The sequence below is a fragment of the Schistocerca nitens genome, chromosome 9 (assembly GCF_023898315.1).
Source record: "Schistocerca nitens isolate TAMUIC-IGC-003100 chromosome 9, iqSchNite1.1, whole genome shotgun sequence".
Taxonomy (NCBI): domain Eukaryota; kingdom Metazoa; phylum Arthropoda; class Insecta; order Orthoptera; family Acrididae; genus Schistocerca; species Schistocerca nitens.
In genome coordinates this window covers 54,378,286-54,397,920 of record NC_064622.1, presented here as the reverse complement: position 1 = coordinate 54,397,920, position 19,635 = coordinate 54,378,286, and the positions used below count along the sequence as shown (strand labels likewise).

Here is a 19,635-nt window from a genome sequence, read left to right as displayed (position 1 = left end):
CGATACGAATTATCTGAAGAGTGAATTCAAGTACGCCCTGCAGAGGCCTTGTTAAGAAACTGGGAATACTAACTGCTATTTCCCAATATACTCATCCTTTAATGAGGTTTTTCGTAAGTAATACATCCCTCTGACTAACAGCTCAGTTCATGAAATCGCTACTAGGTACAACAACAATCTTCACAAAGATTCAAGTGTTTTACGTTGCCCCATCAATCAGGCACATGCTCTTTCAATACCTTGCCTACAGCCATGAAATGTTTAACTACTAATGAAGTTCAGTTTAAGAGGAGCCTTAAGATCGTCTTGGTGGCCATGTTCTTCTGAACGGTCTCATGTGTATATATTTTAATAATAAGTAACGTATTACGTCAAATCTGCACATTTTCATGCCAGTAATATGAACAAAGTGGTAAGTGTTCCAAACTGATTTACTCTTTGGCCATGTATGCATGAAATGTACAACACTAAACGCCTGTCCCGGAGCCCGGTACCATTTGCGGCTTCCAGAGGCAAAAAAATCTGATTTTCAATATTTCGCGTGTTATTTGACCGAATTTAAAAATTTGAGATTGTGTCACACTGGTCATTAATAGGTATAGAGTAATTTTAAAAGTTTGACAGAGTAAGACAAGTACTAAAGATAGAAACTGTGTCTTTTGTCTTGACGTAGTGTAACTGACGGAGCGCAAATACGCATACTTTATCGATCCCTTAGGCCTGTTTGAGAATGACAGTTTGCAAACAGTATCCGCGTGTACCACTCGGTGTACCTGCAATGTTATATCGTTTCCCGACAGATAGTTCAGGAGTACGGCGTCATAAACACTGAGATGCGTGAATCATTTTGCTTTCCTTAAAATGGAGTGCAAATAGAGAAGCGTATATTCATCCGGTGTTCCAAAATGAGAGCTCTTAACGACTTCCAACAAACTTTAAGCATAATTTCAAATCTTTTCTAAGCACATAGAATGAAGGCTTCCACGCCGGATGACATAGCTGCTGGTAAACCAGTCGGGATGTGAGGTCGTGGTCCAAGAAACTCTCCTGTTCCTGACGTTTCGTCCAGGACTGCACTGGACATCCTCAGAGGAGCTCCCCCGTTGAGACTTGCCGACTGACCGGTCGGACGTCCGAGCGTGATATAAATACTGTAGGAAAGGGGGCGCGGTCAAAGTAACACGTGATGAGCAGATAATCCTTGTCAGAGATAAAACTTAACTATCGATTGTCGTCTTCTCAAAGATAAAGCTGTCTAGCAATTCTGCAGAGCTACTGTCCATCTGTCGCTAAGTTTCATTGCCTCCTCTTTCCTATTAAAGTTATCCTGATGCTTTTAAATTTCAATGGCTTCTCTACATAGTCGTGAATAATAATTTGACGTTGTAGATAAAATTTCTGTTTCAGAAAACTTCACTTCTTGGTTTCCTGACTGAAAAGCATGCTCTGCTACAGCTGATTTCTTTACTTTACGTAGTCGGCAAAGGCTTTTGTGCTCTTTTAGCCGTGTATTTACGCTCCTCTTGGTAGTTACAATATAAACTTTACCACGCGCACACGGAATTTTGTATACAGCACATGTCGACAGAGGAGGGCGTTTATCCTTCACAGATCGGGGTACTTGACTTATTTTCTTTGTTGGTCTACAGACCGGTCTAATGTCATGTTTCTGTAAAATCTTACCAATCTGATCTGTTACGTTTTTGATTAAAGGGGGAAAAACTGTATTTTTTCGTCGTTGTGGTTCATCCTTGTCATTCGGTCTTCTGTTCCTTGGTCGCAAAATTCTCATTACCTCTTTCCCTGAGTAGTCATTTTATCGAAAGCCTGCTTCATATGTTTTATTTCAGCGTACAAGTTTTCTGATGTGCATTTCCGTTCGGATCTATCGACAAGACTTATTGACACCTCTCTTTTATTGGAGATTGTGATTGGAGTTTTTATGCAAATATCTGTCTGTATGTGTTGTTTTCCTAAAAACGTTATGTTTCAAACTTCCATCGGACTACCTCATAACTGAAACAGCCAAGAAAGATATTCTGATATCATTTTCAGTTTCCATGGTGAATTGGATTTTTGGATTAATTTTATTCAGATGATCAAAGAATCAGTGGAAGGACTTTCTACCATGGGGCCAAACCACAAATGTGTCATCTACAAACCGGTACCAGAGAAATGGTTTCTTATTTGCTTTGTCCAGAGCCAACTGTTCGAATTTCTCCATACAGAAATTAACGATCGCAAGACCTAATTGGTTACCCATTGCTACATCATCAAGTTGCTCATAAAATTCATCGACCCATTCGAACTGGACAATGCATTGAGGTGCATATTAAAATTCTTAGGCTACCAGTAAATCCCTGATTCTTTTAAGAATGTGTAAAACAACTTCAGACGTATCATCAATCTACAAACTAATTACTGTGGTAAATATTTGAAGTTAAACATGTAAGCGAAAAAAGTTTAGAAAAGTTGCTGGTAAGGTTTTCGGGATGTGAGGTCGTGGTCCAAGAAACTTTTATGTTCCTGACGTTTCGTTCAAGACCGCGCTGAACATCCTCAGAGGCGCTCCTCCGCTGAGTCTTGCCGAACATACTCTTTTTAGGTTTTGACATAGTGTCCTTATTCACTATGATTCCAGTTAACGAAGTCACAATTTGTGTAACGGACATTTTTCCAGGAGATTTGACTGCTGTTTTTAGACATTTGTAGACAAATTGTTTAGGCGAAAATTACGTTTTGGTAATGCTTATGCCTGAAATTAATATATTCTATTTACAGTAACTGATTTCTTTCACAGTTTATCATCTGCAACCATACACAAATTAATGTAAATAAATTATTTAAGCAGCCTAAATAATTTGTCTACATTAAGTTGCATGTGGTTGCAGATGACAAACTGTGAAAGAAATCAGTCACTGTAAAAACATAACACATCAGGAAAACCATACCATGTGGTGAAAACGTATGAATTCATAATGTCATGTGTTTTCTTCGAAAATCTGTAATTGCGATTCAAAAACTTATATTTACAAGTATACAAACAGTAAAGAACATTCTTTATATTTAACAACCATAAAATAAAAGCCCACTGAGGTTGCTGCAACTGCAGTGAAAGATGTTTGGGATAAAAAATAAAATTATGTTTTGCTAAAGGCGGCTGCCATCCAGAAACATATTTATAATACGCCACTGTTTACAGTGGATGGATGGGGAAACAATAACTTCAATGATACCCAAAGAAAAATAAACCGTCACTGTCTGCAATGGATATTAGTTTTCTTATACGTAGTTCGTTTAGACACCGCATATAAAAGATGAACGATTTTTCTGATTAACGAATTTTCTAATTTATGAAATGAGAGTGGCAACCTTAAGCCCCCAGAGTGTTTGTGCTGTTTCTGTCTTGGGTTTACTGCAAAACGCAGTTCTCTTGTGGTAGGGATAGCAGACGCATGACAGTGTGAGAGTGAAACAGCGCGATAACTGGAACCATATTCAAAAGTCCAAGTACGCCGAACACACGATTCTTGCGGAAAAGCGGTCTAAATTGAACACGTAATTGCCTCGACAATCTGGCGCTATGTGGACAGAATCACTGTCGCGTCCAGCCATGGTGAAATGGTACCGCGAATCAAGGTCGCGTGGAGGAGGGTGATGCTGGCCGGGAAGGATGGCCATTCGCAGCCGTCGCAGCTTTTCCGACGATGGGGACGTTTACCCAGTGGTTCTCGAACTGCTCCGTAACCAAGGAATCGATTTTCCTCGTCGAGGACCTGAACAGTCGGGAGATGGCTCCGACAGTTTTTGAGATGGTAACTATGTTGCAAAATAGTGCCATCACTTTGAAGTGTACTGGAACATTCAACAAAAGTTAATTGACTTCTCATAACAATATATAACTTACTTTTTGGAGTCCCCTTGTAAGATCCTGGAACAGTGATTACACTACTCTCCCTACTTAATGAAAACTAGAGTAAGAACACGCTGATCACTTAATTAATGTAACTGTCAACGTGACCTGAATAGCTAATGATCCAAAGGTTTCATTTCTGCTTCTACGTCTACATCGTTGCTCTGCAATTCACAATTAAGTGCCTGGCACCTTCCACCTATTTCTCTACCGTTCTACTCTCGAATGGCGCTCGGGAAAAACGAACACTTAAAGCTTTCCATGCGAGCTCTAATTTCTATTATTTTATTATTATGATGGTTTCTCACTACGTAGGTGAGCGCCAACAAAAAATTTTGAAACACATAGGAGAAAGTTGGTGATTGAACTTGTAAGACTTGTATATTTATATTGTCTATCGTCGACCCACAATTTATGAACGATGTTTATATTTTATTAATAGGATTAAGTAGGAATAATTAATATTTGTCATGTTGGAAATAATTTTGGTAGGAGGGAATGTTTGCACCAAAGTATTGTTGGCAAGAGATACCGCACATTGATATAATTTTAAAGAGGGCGGGAGAGACCGCGAATGGATACATTTTAAGAAATGAGCGGGAAAGACCGCGCATTGATACATTTTGTAATGGTAGCAGGGATGTCTGCACCAGAATGCATTGTTGGCGGGAGAGACCGCATTTTAGCGTTCCTAGAAAGTCAGTAGTAAGCGAGATGTGAAGCGAGTCGGTAGCAGGTCTGAAGCGAGAGGTTGAGAGGAGCGGTGTGCCTGCCAGCCACCAGCTATGATTTACAAGAGATTATAAACGGATGTACAGGGACATCAGCTAACTATTATCATAAGAGGAGCTAATATTAATGAATTATTTTTTTGAGAAACTCAAGACTACTAAAGGTATGTTTGCCCAATGCTAGTTGTAAGATTATTGTAAAAAGTAAGTCCCATTTGAACGTTTGTAAAATCATTTCGTTCAGAATATAATTAATTTTTGCCAGCAATATTGCACTACTGATTATAATCTATCCCAAAAACCATCAATGTAAAACTTTGCAAAATTTATTGTTGTCAAGAAAAAGTTTAACTATGAATTACGTAACTTCAGTCAAATTAATTAAAGAATAACTTCAGCTTTGCTATTAAAGAATAACGTCAGCTTTGGTAATAAATACAGCCACTTATTATGACAGCCCACCAGCAGCTAATAGAGTATAGTAAACCAGAGTAAGTATATTCATGTCGCAGTTCGATGTAGCAGTCAGATGGCGATCCAGTAACAATAAAAAAGGTAAGGAACAGTTTTGGGATATTGCAGGTAACGACTGAGGGCCACGACGACGACACATTCTATGTTTCGTCGAAATAATCAGAAAATCACTTTTAATAAGCAGCATTTAAATTTGTATGCGAAGATTGAGAAAGAGAATTAATTTCAAAGGGAAGATTTCATTTGTTATTGAGATATAAATCCTAAGGGAAGGTTTCATAGGTTGTTGTAGAACGGAAGGTTGCGTAACAAAAGAGATATAGAGGAGACGGGAATGTTTCAAAGTTCCATGAGTAGATCCTTCCGCAACGAAAAACACCTTTGTTTTAATGATTGCCGCAACAATTCACATATGATGTCTGTGGCACTCTCTCCGCTACTCCACGGTAATGCAAAACAAACTGCCCCTCTTTGAAATTCTTCGATATTCTCCGTCAATCCTATCTGGTGCGGATCCCGTATGGCAGCAATATTCTCTATAGTCCCCGCAGTAGACCTGTTGAGTGTTTTCCCAATAAATCTCGGTTTTTGGTTTGCTTTTCTTACAATATTATGTGCGTGATCGGTCCAGTTTAAGTTGTTCGTAATCTTAATTTAGTTGAATTTACAGGCCTTAAATTTGTGTAATTTATGGTGTAACTGAAATTTAGAGGTTTCGTATTGTTACTCATGTTCATGACTTCACACTTTACATTATTTTGAGTCAGTTTCCACTTCTCGCACCACACAGGTGTCTTCTCTAAGCCATTTTACAGTTCTTTTTGATCATCAGATACTTTCAAAAGATGGTGAATGACAGCATCATCTGCAAACAATCAAAGAGGGTTCCTCTGATTGTCACCTAAATCGTTTGTAGAGAGCAAAAGCATCAGCGGACCTATAGAGCCTCCTTGCGGAACACTGGATATTTTAGTGCATGAATTTCAGTCAATTATTACGAATTTGACCTTTCTGACAAGAAATCATGATTCCAGTCACACAACTGAAACGGTAGTCTATAGTCACGCAATTTGATGGCTTCTATAACCGGAGGTGCGTAGGAAGAAGAGAGCTGTCATTGAGCTTCTCTTGGCGGAAAATGAGAGCATCATAGATATTCATAGGCGCTTGCAGACGGACACCTGGCAGTGAACGAAAGCACGGTAAGTCGTTGGGTTTGCTTTTCTGTCCCCATGGTAACGAGGTCGTGCAAAACCTGTCCTACCTCCCGCGTGACTGCCGGACGCACACAGCTGACTCTGGCACTGTCGGAACGTAGGTACACTGTCATTCGAGGTGATCGAAGGTTCACAATGAAACACCTCTCTGATCAGCTGCATGTCTCACACTCTCATTCGAGGTGACTAACAAACATGCAAACGATCTTCTCCATCTCTATGACTACGCAAGGTGTTACACAAGTCTATGCACCCGAGAGGAGCCCACAAAACTTCACTGGACTGTTCTTGCTCATCCCCCCCTACTGGCCGGATCACGCACCTTCTGACTTCCATCTATTGGCCAAATGTAGGACACACTTCGCGGGAAACAGTACGTGAACGGTGGGGAGGTTATTGATGTAGCAAGACGATGGCTCCGCCGTCGAACAGCAGAGGTAGTGTGCCGGCATACAGGCCTTCCCAGACGTATTGAACGGAGATTATGTTAAAAATAGAGTTTCATAGCGAAAAGAGTGGAGAATAATGTGGTGTACTGGAATCCTGTCAAAACCAACCTCCTGCTTTTGCAAAAAATTAAAAAAGTGTTGCCCCTTGTTGAGAGCAGGTAGTGATTAAATTAGTAAAATGAAATTTTATTAGACCTTACGATATCATTTTATGTTGGAGTAAAAATAATACTGTTAAGAAAAACTTTATTTCTTATTTCTGAACAGGGGCTGCGTAGTTTAATCGATGCTAACTGTTCATGGATGTCAGTATAGTTTAATTGTAGGAATGCCTGGTGTCTCTTCTTTCGGACAGGTCCAAAAGAACAGACATGTCCAAAGGAACAGACACCACTTATTCCTATAACTGATTCGCCTCGATGGGCAATGAATGCACTTAAGTGCGGATACACTTTTACGTTCGGCCTCCAGCGGCAATCTAAAATTATCGAGCATTGAGGAGATGGATGGGGAGTGCAGGTAGATGACGCTAGGTGGGAATGTAAGACGGTCGGGTAGCGTGCCGCGATAGTCCTATCATTTACAATATACTATGTATGAGGGTAGTGTCTGTTTCCGAAAGAACATTTACAGTTGATGACCATGCAGCTACAGTAGAATGAAATGGTAATTAAATGGACACACTAGCTGCAAACAGGCGTTGATATACTTCATTGGGAACACGTTGAAAATTTGTGCCTCGACCGGGACTCGAACCCGGGATCTCCTGCTCACATGGCAGACGCTCTATCCATCTGAACCACCGAGGCGACAGAGGATAGTGCGCCTGCAGGGACTTATCCCCTGCACGCTCCCCGTGAGACCCACATTCCCAACATGTCCACACCACTACATTCGTAGTGCGTTTAATAGATGTTTACTCATCACAAAAAAAAAAAAATGGTTCAAATGGCTCTGAGCACTATGGGACTCAACTGCTGAGGTCATAAGTCCCCTAGAACTTAGAACTACTTAAACCTAACTAACCTAAGGACAACACACACATCCATGCCCGAGGCAGGATTCGAACCTGCGACCGTAGCGGTCGCGCGGTTCCAGACTGTAGCGCCAGAACCGCTCGGCCACCAGCGGCCGGCTTACTCATCACACTCATTACTTGTCGCAGATTAATGTACCAAGTCCCGTAGAAGTTCGGGCATAGTGTGTGCGTTGGCACAAGAAGGTAAATGGCCGGGAAGCCATATTTTAACTATGTATGAAGGTAGTACCTGTTTCCGAAAGAACAGCTACAGTTGATGACCATGCAGCTTCGCTAGAATGAAATGATAATTAAATGTACACCCTAGCTGCAAACAGGCGTTGATATACTTCACTGGGAAGACGTTGAAAATGTGTGCCTCGACCGGGACTCGATCCCGATCTCCTGCTTACATGGCAGACGCTCTATCCATCTGAGCCACACACACACTATGCCTGAACTTGTACGGGACTTGGTAGATTAATCTGCCACAGGTAATGAGTATGATGGGCAAACATCTATTAGGCGCACTACGAATGGACATGTTGGGAATGTGGGTCTCACGGGGAGCGTGCAAGGGATAAGTCCCTGCAGGCGCACTATCCTCTGTGCCATCGGTGGCTCAGATGGATAGAGCGTCTGCCATGTGAGCAGGAGATCCCAGGTTCGAGTCCCGGTCGGGGCACACATTTTCAACGTGTTCCCAATGAAGTATATCAACGCCTGTTTGCAGCTAGTGTGTCCATTTAATTATCATTTCATTTACAATAAACACTGTGCCTGGGTGGCACAGTGGTTACGGTAACTGCCTAGTAACTAGGAGGTGCAGGGTTCAAGTCCTCATCCGGCACACATTTTCACTCGCCACTGCTAATTCCGCACAAAGTCCGGATGCAGCTGATATCATCAGTTCCTCCCATTTCCTTTCTCCCGCCTACCCCTCCAATTTACATAATAATAATAGTTGAAGTACAGACAGTTCTGACGCTGCGAAATGGAGTGCGTCCTCGGCTGTAATGACCACAGAACACAGTGATAAGTGCCGAAAGCATTTCTCAGAAGCCGGATGCCTTTTTTGTACCTCACCCGGTGGCGGTGGACCGAGCCGCGCTACCGCCGAAGCGTGCAGCGTCTCCTTTAATTAGGAGCCGGTAATTGCGAGGGCGGCTTCTCGGTGACGGGCAGTGGCGAAGTGGCGGTGGTGGTAGTGGTGGCAGCTACAGCTGCAGGAAGGGTGGCCCGCGTAGTAATTACTGCCCGTACCTCGCAGCGAGGGCTAGGGTGGGCGGTGAGGGGGTGGGGGGTGGGGGTGGGGGATGAGAGGTTAGGGGAGCGACAGGCAGAGCAGCCGAGCGATGCTTACCTCCGACGGTTGCCAACTGCAGATTAGCAGCAGCCCGCTCCCAGGGAGGTGGGTAGCTCTGGCTAGTGTGTAAGGCCATCATTGAGACCGTGCAGCCCTAGGCGTCCACGACAAGCGATAAAGAAACACAGTTAAAGCCTTTCATTAGAAAACATTACCCATATCAGAAAGAAATTTTCACTCTGCAGCTGAGTGTGCGCTGATATGAAACTTCCTGGCAGATTAAAACTGTGTGCCAGACCGAGACTAGAACTCGGGACCTTTGCCTTCCGCGGGCAAAGACTCGAACTCGGGAGGGCACTTGCCCGCGGAAGGCAAAGCTCCCGAATTTGAATCTCGGTCTGTCACAACAGTTTTAATATACCAGGAACATACGTTATCATTGTCACTTACCTTCGCGCGAGTTATAAGTCGCTGGTGTGGTGCAGAGACACCTTATGCACGGATTTCGTCCCTTAGAAATGCCACAGACTTTGGGTACATAACACAACCACATCTACACCGATATGTCAAAACATTATAAGCACATGTTTAATAGCATGGTTCACTTTTCAAATACAGTACATGCTTGGTATGGATTCTACAATATATGCCAACAGATGTCTACTCACTGGTCACAAAATTCCCACAAATTACGGGACAGTGGTTTGTGGGCACGCAGCTGGCACCAGATGTATGTTCCAGTGGCTACAGATCTACATCTACATTTACATCCATACTCCGCAAACCACCTGACGGTGTTTGGCGGAGGGTGCTTTGAGTATCTCTAACCGTTCTCCCATCTATTCCAGTCTCGTATTGTTCGTGGAAAGAAAGATTGTCGGTATGCCCCTGTGTGGGCTCTAATCTGATTTTATCCTCGTGGTCTCTTCGCGAGATATACGTAGGAGGGATCAATACACTGCTTGACTCCTCGGTGAAGGTATGTTCTCGAAACTTCAGGCCGAAGTGGCCGTGCGGTTAAAGGCGCTGCAGTCTGGAACCGCAAGACCGCTACTGTCGCAGGTTCGAATCCTGCCTCGGGCATGGATGTTTGTGATGTCCTTAGGTTAGTTAGGTTTAACTAGTTCTAAGTTCTAGGGGACTAATGACCTCAGCAGTTGAGTCCCATAGTGCTCAGAGCCATTTGAACCATCGAAACTTCAACAAAAGCCCATACCCAGCTACTGTTCGTCTCTCCTGCAGAGTCTTCCACTGGAGTTTATCTATCATCTCCGCAACGCTTTCGCGATTACTACATGATCCTGTAACGAAGCGCGCTGCTCTCCGTTGGATCTTCTCTATCTCTTCTATCAACCCTATCTGGTACGGATCCCACACTGCTGAGCAGTATTCAAGCAGTGGGCGAACAAGCGTACTGTAGCCTACTTCCTTTGTTTTCGGATTGCATTTCCTTAGGATTCTTCCAATGAATCTGAGTCTGGCATCTGCTTTACCGACGATCAACGTTATATGACCATTCTACTTTAAATCACTCCCAATGCCTATTCCCAGATAATTTATGGAATTAACTGCTTCCAGTTGCTGACCTGCTATTTTGTAGCTAAATGATAAAGTTCGCAGCACATTACACTTGTGTACATTTAGATTCAATTGCCATTCCCTGCACCATGCGTCAATTCGCTGCAGATCCTCCAGCATTTCAGTACAATTTTCCATTGTTACAACCTCTCGATATACCACAGCATCATCCGGAAAAAGCCTCAGTGAACTTCCGATGTCATCCACAAGGACATTCATGTATATTGTGAATAGCAACGGTCCTACGACACTCCCCTGCGGCACACCTGAAATCACTCTTACTTCAGAATACTTCTCTCCATTGAGAATGACATGCCGCGTTATGTTATCTAGGAACTCTTCAATCCAATCACACCGTTGGTCTGATAGTCCATATGCTCTTACTTTGTTCATTAAATGACTGTGGGGAACTGTATCGAACGCCTTGCGGAACTCAAGAAACACGGGATCTACCTGGGAACTCTTGTCTATGGCCGTCTGAGTCTCGTGGACGAATAGCGCGAGCTGGGTTTCACACGATCGTCTTGTTCGAAACCCATACTGATTCCTACAGAGTAGATTTCGAGTTTCCTGAAAAGTCATTATACTCGAGTATAATACGTGTTCCAAAATTCTACAACTGATCGACGTTAGAGATATAGGTCTCCAGTTCTGCGCATCTGTTCGACGCCCCTTCTTGAAAACGGGGATGACCTGTGCCCTTTTCCAATCGTTTGGTACACCGCTGCAAGAAGGGGGGCAAGTTCCTTCGCGTACTCTGTGTAAAATCGAACTGGTATGCCATCAGGTCCAGCGGCCTTTCCTCTTTTCAGCGATTTTGTGGATCAGAGGCATTTGCTGGCTAAGACATCAATGTGAGTTCACTGTCGTGTGATGCTTCTCAGACTACTATAGCTTGATTCTGGTCTTGTATCGCGAGATTTACCCTGCTGGAAGATGTCATAGGCATCAAGAGAAGACATCAACCATGAAGGGGTGCAGGGGGTCAGCAATAATGGCTCTGAGCACTATGGGACTCAACTTCTGAGGTCATTAGTCCCCTAGAACTTAGAACTAGTTAAACCTAACTAACCTAAGGACATCACACACATCCATGCCCAAGGACCGCAATAATGTTTACGCAGAACGCATGAGTCTGGCGAGTCTTGACTTTCGGAAAAAATGTCATCCACACAATTCCGAAGATTGCAGGACGTGACATGTACGAGAATTATCGCAGAATCAGCTTAACAACTCATGCACATAAGTTGCTAACAAGAATAATATACAGAAGAAAGGAAAAGAAAATCGAGGCTGTGCTAGATGACGATCAGTTTGGCTTCAGGAAAGATAAAGGCACAAGAGAGCCAATTCTGACGTTGCTGTTGATAATGGAAGCAAAACTGAAGAGAAATCGAGACAGGTTCATAGGATTTGTCGACCTGAAAAAAGCGTTCGACAATCTAAAATGGTGCAAGATTTTCGAAATTCTGTGAGATATATGGGTAAACGTAGAGAATGGCGGACAATATACTATATGTAGAAGGAACTAGAGGGAATAATAAGACGGGAACAAGAGAGAAGTGCTCGCATTAAAAAGGGTCTAAAGCAATAATGTAGTCTTTCATTCCTACTATACAATGCATGCATCGAAGAAGCAATGATGGAAATAAAAGGAAGGTTCAGAGGTGGAATTAAAATTCAAGTAGAAAGGACATCAATGATACGATTTGGTGATGACATTGCTATACTGAGTGAAAGTGAAGAAGTATTTCATGATCTGCGGAATGGAATGAACAATCAAATGAATATAGAATATGGACTAAGAGTAAATTGAAGAAAGACGGAAGTATTGAGAAGTAGTAGAAATAAGAACAGCAAGAAAATATCATGATTGGTGGTCACTTAGTAGATGAAGTTAAGGAATTCTGCTACCTAGGCATCAAAATAACGAGTGACGGATAGAGCAAGGAGGACCTCAAAAGCAGACTATCGCTAGCAAAAAGGGCATTCCTGGCCAAGAGAAGTCTATTGCCATCAAACATAGGCCTTAATTTGATAAAGAAATTTCTGAGAATGTACGTCTGGAGTATGGTAGTGAAACATGTGAAACGTCCCCTTAGAAAAATTGATGAATTACTGTGCTGATAAACCTCTTACGTTATTTGCTTTTCAAACAGCTGAACAAAACTGAACGTTCTCATACATTACTCTCTTTACTTATTCTGATCAACACTAAACTGACACACAATATTTTTAGCGCAACGCAATCTGTCTATCAAAAATCCCTACAATGGCCCTGACTAACAATAACCTATACCTTTCACAAATCACTTACCTCACAAAAATCTTCGTTACTCGAACTACTGCAATACAGCGAGCGCCACTACTGCCAGCTAAATAAAAGATTCAAACTATTGAAGGCACTAACTACTGATAGGCATAGTTAGCAAATGAAGGATTTTGATAGAGAACAAACAATGTATTTACCTTAATAGTGTTCAAAAGTCATTATATATATATATATATATATATATATATATATATATATAGGGTGTTTCAAAAATGACCGGTATATTTGAAACGGCAATAAAAACTAAACGAACAGCGATAGAAATACACCGTTTGTTGCAATATGCTTGGGACAACAGTACATTTTCAGGCGGACAAACTTTCGAAATTACAGTAGTTACAATTTTCAACAACAGATGGCGCTGCAAGTGATGTGAAAGATATAGAAGACAACGCAGTCTGTGGGTGCGCCATTCTGTACGTCGTCTTTCTGCTGTAAGCGTGTGCTGTTCACAACGTGCAAGTGTACTGTAGACAACATGGTTTATTCCTTAGAACAGGGGATTTTTCTGGTGTTGGAATTCCACCGCCTAGAACACAGTGTTGTTGTAACAAGACGAAGTTTTCAACGGAGGTTTAATGTAACCAAAGGACCGAAAAGCGATACAATAAATTTCAACGGACTGGGAACGTGACGGATGAACGTGCTGGAAAGGTAGGGCGACCGCGTACGGCAACCACAGAGGGCAACGCGCAGCTAGTGCAGCAGGTGATCCAACAGCGGCCTCGGGTTTCCGTTCGCCGTGTTGCAGCTGCGGTCCAAATGACGCCAACGTCCACGTATCGTCTCATGCGCCAGAGTTTACACCTCTATCCATACAAAATTCAAACGCGGCAACCCCTCAGCGCCGCTACCATTGCTGCACGAGAGACATTCGCTAACGGTATAGCGCACAGGATTGATGACGGCGATATGCATGTGGGCAGCATTTGGTTTACTGACGAAGCTTATTTTTACCTGGACGGCTTCGTCAATAAACAGAACTGGCGCATATGGGGAACCGAAAAGCCCCATGTTGCAGTCCCATCGTCCCTGCATCCCCAAAAAGTACTGGTCTGGGCCGCCATTTCTTCCAAAGGAATCATTGGCCCATTTTTCAGATCCGAAATGATTACTGCATCACGCTATCTGGACATTCTTCGTGAATTTGTGGCGGTACAAACTGCCTTAGACGACACTGCGAACACCTCGTGGTTTATGCAAGATGGTGCCCGGCCACATCGCACGGCCGACGTCTTTAATTTCCTGAATGAATATTTCGATGATCGTGTGATTGCTTTGGGCTATCCGAAACATACAGGAGGCGGCGTGGATTGGCCTCCCTATTCGCCAGACCCCTGTGACTTCTTTCTGTGGGGACACTTGAAAGACCAGGTGTACCGCCAGAATCCAGAAACAATTGAACAGCTGAAGCAGTACATCTCATCTGCATGTGAAGCCATTCCGCCAGACACGTTGTCAAAGGTTTCGGGTAATTTCATTCAGAGACTACGCCATATTATTGCTACGCATGGTGGATATGTGGAAAATATCGTACTATAGAGTTTCCCAGACCGCAGCGCCATCTGTTGTTGAAAATTGTAACTACTGTAATTTCGAAAGATTGTCTGCCTGAAAATGTACTGTTGTCCCAAGCATATTGCAACAAACGGTGTATTTCTATCGCTGCTCGTTTAGTATTTATTGCCGTTTCAAATATACCGGTCATTTTTGAAACACCCTGTATATAGCAGTTCATGACATCCATTCTAACAAATGTACTGTTTCTGATGGACACACGTCCAGATCATCCGCTCTCAAAAATCCGACATCTCACTTCCCCACATCCACCACTGCTGGCGGCTCACCTTCAACTGCACAACGCTACGCGCTGTTAACAGCCAACTGCCCAACGCTACAATAGCGACTATTGCAACAATGCCGACCAGCCTCAGACAGCACACAGCACAGCCAGTGATTTTCATACAGAGCGCTACGTGGCGTTACCAATATAAAAACCTAAACAGCCTACTTACACATGGACTGTGGGAAAACCGGAACGGAAGAGAATCGAAGCATTGGAGATGTGGTGCTACAGGTGAATGTTGATAATTAGGTGGATAGATAAGGCAAGGAATGAGGAGGTTCTGTGCAGAATCGAAGAGGAAAGGAACTGAAAAGGAGAAGGGACAGGATGATGGGACATCTGTTAGGGCATGAGGGAATGACTGCCATGGTACTAGAGGGAGCTGTAGAGGACAAAAACTGTAGAGGATGACAGAGATTGGAATACATCCAGCAAATAATTGAGGACGTATGTTGCAGGTGCTACTCTGAGATGAAGAGGTTGGCACAGGAAGGGAATTTGTAGCGGGCCGCATCAAACCAGTCAGAACAATGACGACATAAAAAACGTTCTGTCATGGCCTCTTCGAGTTCTACCATGGGTCACACAAGAGCCCCACAAAATGTACCCCATTGCGTCACTCGGCTCTCACCGGCCTGCATTTCTGGCTCTTTTGAAGCAGACGTTCACCTGGACGACGGAGTGTAAGCATCTAACCACCAACCAATTTGACTGATTCGACAGACGACACGTCACTATTGATCCACGGTCAGAACTCAGTGACGTTGTGTCCACTGCAGTCGTAACTGACGATCACTAAGGGGTCGTGTGATGTGGAGCTCCATGTTCAACAATGGTGTGTTCCGAAACACTTGTGCCTGCACCACCGTTGTACTCTGCCGTCATATCTACCACAGATCGCTGCGTATCCTGGATTACACAGTGGATCCTCCGTCGTCTATGTTTTGTGATGAGACGTGGACGTCCAGTATCGTGAGGCCTACGCGTTATTCTACCATTCCTCGATCACTTGCCGTAGGCGCTCACGACAGTACTACGCCAACCGCCGACGAGCTTCGTCGTTTCAGAGATTCTCGTTTCCAAGTCGGAATGCCTCATCAATGTGCCCATTGTCAAATCCGCTTATAAACTATGTGATCAAAAGTATCCGGACAACCCAATAAACACAGTTTTTTTCGTATTAGGTGCGTTGTGCTACCACCTACTGACAGGTACTCCATATCAGCGTCTAATGAGACATCGTCAGAGAGCAGAGTGGCGCGCTCCGCGGAACTCACGGACTTCGAACGTGGTCAGGTGGTTGGGTGTCACTTGTGTGATACGTCTGTAAACGGGATTTCCACACTTCTAAACATACCTGGGTCCACTGTTTCCGATGTGACAGTAAAATGGAAATGTGAAAGGTCACGTACAGCACAAAAGCGTACAGGCCGACCTCGTCTGGTGACTGACAGACACTGTACACAGTTGAAGAGGGTCGTAATGTGTAATAGGAAGACGTCTATCCAGACCATGACACAGGAATTCCAAAATGCATCAGGATCCACTGCAAGTACTACGACAATTAGGCTGGAAGTGAGAGAATTTGGATTTCATGGTCGAGCCGCTGCTCATAAGCCACACATCACTCCGGTAAATGCCAAACGACGCCTCGCTTGCTGTAAGGAGCGTAAACATTGGACGAGTGAAGAGTGGAAAAACGTTGTATGGAGTGAAAAATCACGGTACATAACGTGGCGATCCGATGGCAGGGTGTGTGGGTATGCCTAATGCCTGGCGAACGTCATCTGCCAGCGTATGTAGTACCAAGAGTAAAATTCGGAGGCGGTGGTGTTAAGGTGTAGTTGTGTTTTTCATGGAGGGGGCTTGCACTCCTTGTTGTTTTACTTGGCTCTATTACAGCACAAGCCTACATTGATGTTTTAAGCACCTTCTTGCTTCCCACTGTCGAAGAGCAATTCGGGGACGGCGATTTAATCTTTCAACACGATCGAGCACCTGTTGATAATGCACGGCCTGTGGCGGAGTGGTTACACGACAACAGCATCCCTGTAATCGACTGGCCTGCACAGAGTTTTGACCTGAATCCTATAGAACACCTTTGGGATGTTTTGGAACGCCGACTTCGTGCCAGGCCTCACCGACCGACATCGGTACCTCTTCTCTGTGCAGTATTCGCGAAGAATGGGCTACCATTCCACACGAAACCTTCCAGCGCTTGATTGAATGTTTGCCTGCGAGAGTCGAAGCTGTCATGAAGGCTGCGGGAGATTCAACACTGTTTTGGACTCCAGCATTACCGATGGAGGGCGCCACGAACTTGGAAGTTATTTACAGCCAAGCGTCCGGATACTTTTGATCACAAAGTGTATCAGTGAGTTTCCTCATTTGCTACCCGTATCTTTGCTAAAAAGACTGCCCATTCGCCTCTCTTCCTGTTATATTCTTTCCTTACCGCGTCACGTGCACGCAACTCCACCAGGAGGCGGTCCGCCTCGCGGTGGCTCATATCCTGTATTTTGGAGGAGGTATGTCATTGAGAATTATCGCACAATGATCTTAACAACCCATGCGTCCAAGTTCCTACAAGAAAAATATGCAGAAGAATGGAAAATTAAACTGAGGAACAGTTAGATGACCATCAGTTTGGCTTTAGCAAATGTAAAGGCACGAGAGAGGCAGTTTTGATTTTGTAGTTGCTAATGGAAGCGAAATCTGACCTTCGAAAAGCGTTCGACAACTTACAAAATTTCAAGACGTTCGAAATTGTGAGAGAAATATGTGTAAACGTAGGGAAAATACAATATGTACAAGGAACTAGAGGAAATAATAAGACGGGTACAACAAAGAAGTACTCGCATTAAAAATGATCTAAAGCAATAATGTGCTCTTTCATTGTTACTGTTCAATACATGCATGGAAGAAGCAATGACGGATGTAAAAGAAAGATTCAAGAGTTGGACTGAAATTCAAGGTGAAAGAATGTCAGTGATAAGATTCGTTGGTGCTGCTGCTCTAATCTGAAATTGAAGAAGAATTACAAGATCTAATAAATGTGATGAACAGTCTAATAAATAGAGAATATGGCTTGAGAGTGAATCGAAGAAAGACGAAAGTAATGAGAAGTAACAGAAATGAGAACAGTAACAAACTTAATATCGTAATTGGTGGCCTAGAAATAGATGAGGTTGTGGAATTCTGCTACCCAGGCAATAACAGTGACGGACGGAGGAAGGAGGACGTAAAATGTAGACTAGCACTGGCGAAGAAGGAATTCACAGCCAAGACAATTGTGCTAGTACCAAACACAGGCCTGTACTTGAGAAAGAAACTGCTGAAAATGTCCGGTTGGAGTACAGTATTGTATGGTGGTGAGATATGGACTGTTGGGATATCAGAAGAGATGTGGTGCTACAGAAGAATGTTTATAAGTAGGTGGACTCATACGTTGAGTAGGTTCTCCGAAGAATCGGCGAATGAAAGAAAATAAGGAAAACACTGATAGGAAGAAGGAACTGGGTGATAGGACATCTGTTAAGACATCGGGGAACAGGGGGGAAAAACTCTAGAAGAAGTCGTTCATTAAAAAATTGACTGTTACAAGTGTTACTCTGAAATGAAAAGATTGGCACCGGAGATGAATTCTCAGTGATCCGTATCAAACAAGTCAGGAGACTAATGACTGAGAAAAAGCCACTTTGACAAATTCTGTGTCATGGCAATGTAAATTCTGGGCTGGCATGCCAGTGAGACAAAGAAATGTGTAATTTTCTGGGGCTAGATAAATGGCAGTTATCAGTACTTTTATGGTTCAACTGGTTTAAATTCGATAACTTAATGTAATGTTTCTGTGAAAAATTTATTAAAACAAGTCTAGCACCAGCAGGTAAGGTGGCTACCGTAGGATATTCATTGCAGTACCAGGTGGTTAGCTTGCAGGTTTGCAGTGAGCGTGTTCGCAGGCTTTATCTCTAAAACAATTAGTACGTACAACACAGCGAACTTTCATTCAAATTATGTATATTGGATAATCAGCTTTCACCCACTCGGCTAACCGCGGGTGTTAAAGGCGTTGCTTCTGAAAAGGGGACGTGCGTAGGCCCCGGTCCTTTTTTAACTTTTAGATGAACCGTTATTGAAGTGGAAGTGGTACTGCTACTGATTTTAAACTTGTAGAAATAAGTAATATTAAAAACAGCAATTTTTATAAAATGTATTAACTACGCGACCAGTTTCGATGCTACTTTAGTGTCATCTTCAGGATCCTGAATATAAGAAATCACGACATGGAATATGTGAAAAGTAATGGACAAATCTTGATGATTTTGTAATATTAAAGCAAGGTAACTTGTAATGGTTATTTGAAAACAATGAAGCCCCATATGAATTGAAAGCTGTAGTTATGTAAATACTACATGTACGAAAGAAAGCTATTGTTTAGATATTATCCTATATATTTCAAAGTTTGTGATACAACTTGAATAACACTACAGTAGTACAAGGACAGTATACCGTCGGCTGCTTGTCGAAGAACTGTATACAACAAAATAGCGGTAACAACTGTGTTAGGTAGTCGTAATGCAAAGAACATTGGCTTATGGGATCGTAACCAAACGTTTCCAAACTCAAAAATAGTGTTTAGTGCCATAGTGGGCATAACAACAGGAAAAATAGGCATCAGGAAGTTTCTGCTACTTATAAGTAACTCAAAACTAATCCTATTAAAATAGTAACCCGTCAAGCCTAAAATAAATATCTGAAATACAACCAA

At 43.0% G+C, this 19,635-nt stretch overlaps 1 non-coding gene across 1 annotated transcript; it reads right to left on the bottom strand.

Moving 5' to 3' along the window:
• Positions 1-7,519: 7,519 nt before the first annotated feature.
• Trnat-ugu (transfer RNA threonine (anticodon UGU)) lies at positions 7,520-7,593 on the bottom strand. Its single transcript has one exon. It is a non-coding gene; the product is annotated as a tRNA-Thr (tRNA).
• Positions 7,594-19,635: the final 12,042 nt, after the last annotated feature.